The sequence below is a fragment of the Alligator sinensis genome, unplaced genomic scaffold (genome assembly GCF_000455745.1).
Source record: "Alligator sinensis unplaced genomic scaffold, ASM45574v1 scaffold284_1, whole genome shotgun sequence".
Classification (NCBI taxonomy): domain Eukaryota; kingdom Metazoa; phylum Chordata; order Crocodylia; family Alligatoridae; genus Alligator; species Alligator sinensis.
In genome coordinates, this window is record NW_005842105.1 from 583,689 (window position 1) to 589,936 (window position 6,248).

At 44.4% G+C, this 6,248-nt stretch overlaps 1 protein-coding gene across 2 annotated transcripts in view; it reads right to left on the reverse strand.

Moving 5' to 3' along the window:
* The window catches only part of PRKD3 (protein kinase D3), a 97,533-nt gene that overhangs the window by 62,340 nt on the left and 28,945 nt on the right, over positions 1-6,248 (reverse strand). The gene's annotated exons all lie outside the window — the stretch shown is intronic.

Consider the following 6,248-nt stretch of genomic DNA (forward strand, 5'->3'; position numbering starts at 1 on the left):
CTCGTGCCAACCTCTGGCCGCGCTGCCCTCCTCCCCTCCCCCCCAGCGTTTCCCTGACGCTGCACCCCTTTGCTCTGACTGGCGCAGTCTTAAGCCCTCCGGCCTCTGCCTCCTGTATCTCTACCTCCTAGGGTAGTCCGGTTGTCCTCTATTGATACAAAACCAGACGCCTTTATGTCCTCTATTTTTCTTTTCTTGAAGAGAAAAACAGAGGCCATGAAGGCATCCGGTTTTGTACCAGTAAAGGAAAGAGTAGCAGAAAACAGGAACGTCTTCTGTGACAGCCCCAGGTGCCCTCACAGTGCTCTGTACCCACCCTGAGGGCACAGCTATGGCAGGCTGTGGTGGTCAGTGCAGGGTTCCCCCGCAGGGGTTTTGTATCCTAAAGCAGTCCGGCTACCGCTGACATATATTACACCATTCAAAGGTGAATCATGCAAAAAATTTCAACCAGCCACAGGTGCAAAGGCTTATCACACCATATAAATGGCTCTCCCGGTACAAAAAAAGCCAACCAGTTATCAAGTTAGTGCTTGGGAATGTGTAGCAATTCTATGGCTGGTTTCTATCCAGCTTTAATTTGAAGTGGAGCAGGGCCCAAGATGAGGTATCTTCCTCTAGAAGCTGGCCAGATATTCACAAGGCTGCTGAAGGGCCCTGCTACACCTTACATATATTGCGCAGTTGATTAGATGTAGCCGGGCCACATGTGCAACACAATTCTCATACAATAAAAATGACTAGCCCAGCTCTAAAAAGAGCCAACCAGATACTAAGTTAGGGCTTGAAAACGTGTAACAACACAGATCCCCAGGGGGACCCCCTGGTTTATCTCTTTCCATCCCAAATACCGTTCATAGTCACTATGTTCTATCCTTAAGCCAATTGCTAATCCACAAATGGACCTTCCCATGACTACCTAACTTTATTAAGAGCCTTTGATGGGGGGCTTTGCCAAAGGGTTTTTGGAAGTCTGATATACTACTTCAACTGGATCACCCTGATCCACCTGCTTTTTGACACACCCAAGAAACTCTAGTAGGTTATTGTTGGTAGTGGCGATCAGTGGCACACAGTGGCAGGGGCACTTTCTCCACCCTGGGCTGTGCTGCATGTCACCAGTCCCTTGAACAGCACTGCAGCCCTCCTTGCCCTGTGGTGAGGGCTGATCTCACATCCCACAACTGCAGCCTGCACTTACCCTTGCCACTGCATTCAGGGCTACCCATCACCACTGGTGACACATATTGATGGCAACTGGTAGCAATGGTAGGTGAAAGCTGCAGTAGGGGGGGTGAGGGAGTAGCCACAGCAGGGAGGGCTGGAGTGCCGCACAGACAAATGGCAGGAGGAGTCAAAGGCAGATGTATCTCAAGCAGTGGCCCACAATTTTTAAATGTCAGTGAACCCTAGTCTAACACATTATTAATGTAGACTATAACCCCACCACCTTTACTTTTATTTCTCTCTTTCCTGAATAATGCATGCCCCTGCAATATCTGCCTTACATTCATAATTACTGTGTGTACTCAAATACAAGACAAGGTTTTTTCCCCCAGTTAGTTGGTGTGAGAAAAAAGCCCCTCATTCTTATAATCTTCTACAAGGAACTCTCACTAAATGCATTGTCTGTTATTAAACTGCTGCCAAAAGCAACATGTGCTCAGCCATGGAAAGCAACTATGAAGTTGATTCAATGCAGCCAAAACTGAGCTTGACTATAAAACACATGGCGAGCATACTTTTTTTTTTTTTTTTGGTGACATCCTACATGCAAGCCCCAGGCCTGGATGCCTCGGTGCTCAGATGCCCCCTAGTCTTGCTTTCTCCTAGCTAAAAGGCTGAGAAGCAGCTAGGGGAAAAGTGCAAAAGCAGCCCCTATTCCCACAAAATTGATAGGAACCTACCACAAGGATAGGTCAGTGAACCTCTTTTTTCTTTTTCTTTTTGCAAATTTTATTAAAAACACACATCACCCTACAGGTACAAAGCTTCACATATTGAGTATCCTTGTTTTACTAAAACTTCATATTGCAAAAACAACTACAAACCAAAACCATACAACTACACATATATAAAACACATTAATAACATACATCAGAAACAAAGAAACCTCTTACAGAACTCTTTTTCTTCATACAGAACCCCAAGAAAAACTATTACCTCGCAAACCATCTACAACACTCCACCCCTCCAATCAGTCCTCTCTGTTGGTACAGTGAAACAAGTGTTTCCAGTCCTTTTCCCTCCACTTCTTCTCTGCCTTTTCTTCTCCAATCTCTTCCTAGTCCCAATCAATGTAATTTTTCAGTTCCTGCAGCCCCAGCTTCAGGCACTCTCTTTCAGTAAAAGCCAAAAAAACCCAGAGGTTTCTTACTTTTCATAAACTAGTTTTAACATATGGGCTAGGGACAGATATTCAAAAAGCCTAAGCCTGAATTTCTTCAATCTTTGCAAGTTAGTCTAACCTGGCTAGGCTGGGCCAGTTTGTAACTGCACAGACATCCCAAAAATGCAGGCACATGCCTGCAGTGGCTCAGGCTAGAAGCCAGGGGGCAAGAGAGCAGCCCTCCTCCCCTTCTACACTGCTGAGCTGAGGGGGATATGGCCAGGCCCAACAGGATGCTTTGGTTAGGGAGAGGTTCCCCTCCCCCAGCAGCCCAGCAGGCAATTGATAACAGTGTTTATCACCCCTTACTCAGTGTTTATCACTCCATCAGAAAACAAAGCCTCCATTAGTTCAAGCTCTTCTTAAACAGCTTCTCCAAGGAAGGAACCAGCCTGCCACAGCACAGACTATAGCCAGCATGTGGTCTGCTAGCTAATGCTGAGAGGTATCTGTGTAAGGCAGAGGGGAGGGGAAAACCTTGCTTAGCAGGGAGTGGGGAGGGGAGAGGGGGGAACAGGGGAAAGCCAGGCAGATTCCTGCAGTCTCTGCTGGAGCTCCAGCCAGAGAGCAAAGTGGGATGCGGGGCACAGCTCTACTGTGGAGCAGAGAGCCCAGCCCAGAAAGCATGCCGGAATGGCTAAGAACAAACAGAATGTTTGTTCTTAGCCATGCTAATAAAGTCCTTAATAACATTTCCTCCAGACCTCTTGGTATGATCCCATATAGTATCATTTCCTGCGCTAACAACAGTTTTATTTTGGTGACACTCAAAAATCAGTGGCCCCTTTCCCACAACACATTTGCATATGTACACTCCCAAAACACACATCCCACCATTTCTTCTTCCCCTCATCTCTCCATTAGGCACCTTGAAGAGCTCATCAAGCTTCATGTGTGTTGTACCTCTCTCACCACCAAGACCTTTGTTACTATCCTTGCTAGGTCAGCATGTTCCCCTTTTAGTTGTTTACCCACCACTGCTCCACAAACCTTCTTCACTGAGCTGTGGGGTCACTATGGCTTGAAATACTGCTGACTCTGCTGGGGCCCAGCCACAGGCGACTGGTGCCTCCTGAGTCTGAGGGGCACCCGCAGAAGCCAGCATCAGCAGCAGGGACGGGGCTGGTAAGCACCCGTAGATGCCACCAGCAGTGTCAGCAACAGGGATGGCCCTGTCGGGGGGAGCATATGCCCCCATGTGCCCCCTCTATCAGTTGCCTATGGGCCCAGCCCAATGAACTGTGTGGTAAATCACAAGTCCTTGACTTTGGACTAATATTTATGCATGGTTGGTACTACATGGAAGATCATACTAAACTGCTACTCAAAAGTGTGTTTATGGAGTATTGTGCTAAAACTTACAACAGTGTACAAAAATGATGATAATCATCAATCCTGGATGAATTGTGTGGGTACTATATGCAAATTACTATAGCCATGTTTAATTTCAAGGTTATTGTTTTCAAATTTGCTCCTCACTTTTACGTGCTGAGGGAGAGCAGGGTCTGACAGTAAGGAGGGGGGAACAGGATCCCAAGGGAAAAAGTTAGGAGAAAAGCAGTGACAAAGGGGCTACCTTACCCCCAATTTACTTTCCTTGCTGTGGCATTGGGAGGGAGACAAATTCAAGGCAAACTCCAAAAATTAGCACACCAACTGCTGCAGCTTCCTGAGCCTGACGAAGGGTTTTTGAACCCGAAAGCTTGCTTAATAACTATTCTCCAACCATTTGGGTTGGTCTAATAAAAGATATCAAATTCACCCAAGGAACCTTGTCTGCCTATATCCTTAGACCAACACGGCTACAACCTAAACCCCTGGAAAATTATAACAAATTTATAAATTTTCCATATATAGAATCTAATTATTGGGGGGGGGTGTCATCTTATAATCAGGGCCATCTTCTATTTAAGTAAATACAGTATTATTCTATTTAATTTCTCCTATTCATATAACACCTGGTTTCACATTGTGTATCCACAGTCTAGACGCTCCGCCTTTTTGCCAGGATTCATTACATTATTATGCAAATATTTCAGCTCTTAAGTTTCCCCCTTAGTAGATTCTTCCAAAGACTTCTAGACATTTTTCCACTCCTTCCATGACCATCTTTGCTTCATAAACTGAAGGACACAGACTCCTGAGACACCTGCCAGGACCACACTTGTTCAACACAAGGGTGGATGGACATTATATGGAGCAAAATACCATATAACAGAGGTTCCTAAACTTACCAACAGAGCACTTGCTCAACAACTTCTCCTTGGTGAATTGGCTGGTCAGATAGCTAGTTCATGTTTTCAGTTACTAAATCATATTAACCATAAAGACAGTTGTGTAGTAAACACTAACCTATCATGTAAGCAATTGTTGTGTGTAGTTGTCTGGGGTGTTGTATGATAATGAATGGAGGGAATGCATGGACCTGTGTATTGAAGGAATGTGGTCCATGATACAATCTTCCCTTCAAGACATGATTCATACAGTGAAAATGTCTAAATGTTCCTAACATGTTCTTCAAGACACCACATTCACTAACATCCCCTGCACACCTTTTCCCCAAAAATCAGCCCTCCAAATTTGGGGTGAACATCTTAAGAAGGGAAACAGATTTCTGTGCCAGAATTGAAGCATAGAAATGCTGTAGTGGTTGCACAGGGATGCTCTGATGGGTGCCAGGAGGCTGTCACTCTACCTCAAGGCATCACAATTAGTTTTAACCCTTTCAAAGCTGCTACCATTTGGTCAGTATTCCTTGCAGCCAGGATTCAGCCAGGACCTTGGAAATCACCTGACCCCCAGTTATCTTTCCTGTTTGGTACAGAGGGCTGGACCTGATGATCTTCCGGGGTCCCTTCTAGCCTTACAGCCTATGAAAAATCTTTTTTTTTTTTTTTTGTCATTCTGCCTTCCTGAAGTAAATTATGTATCTTATTTGGGTGCATGTGGTATGCAAAAAAATATAGCAGGTTTGATGGTGTGCATTTACACAAAGGTGGCAAGACGGCCCCAAGCAAGTTCAACCTGCCTGCCCTTGCCGACATTCTCCAAACCAGGCAATGTACCAGTGAGGTCACTTCAGGCCAATTCTCTGCTGCCGCTCTCAAGTGGATTGGAAACTTAGGTCCCACGAGTAGCCCCAGCTGGAGCAAACTGCCATCACAGCATAGACCTGCTCTGGAAGTCCCCAGATTTATCATGTGCTTAACATTTACATTCTATTAGTAGACTCAATGATTTAATAAGATAATTCTTTATGTATAAAGTTAAAAATATCTGTCAGTTTTTGTTGAATCAGAACCTTACATGCAAATTTTCAAAAGTAGCCATCAATTTTTATCACATCTATTTTTGGGTGCCCAATATGAACAAAATAAGTATCTAAATATCTAAAAATAAGTGGCCACTTTTGACCCAAAGCCAGTTAAAGCCAATTGGGAGGATTTTTCTAGTGATTTCAATGGGCTTTGGATCAGGTCCTTAAGCACTATAGTTGATAGGACTGCACTCCCATAATCTGGCTGGAGCCAGGTTATTTGATCATAATTAGCCTGGAACTTCCTGTTGAAATCTGCAATTGTTTTAAACTAAGATTGTAGAAGTTAATGTCTGCTTTTGCTTTTAACTGCTTTTGAATGCTAAAACACCCTGGGATGTTGTAGTGCAGGATATTCTACGAATAGATTATGTTGTTGCCAAAGTGCTATACAAGGTAATTCTGAGCAACCTTTGTTTCTTTTTTCCCCATAAAGTGGGACACCCACACAACAACATTATAAACACAGAGATCACCTTCATTAGCATGATTTCTGTTCTTTGGCACAGCAAGGATTCATACTCTACAGTTTTAAGTTCAGCA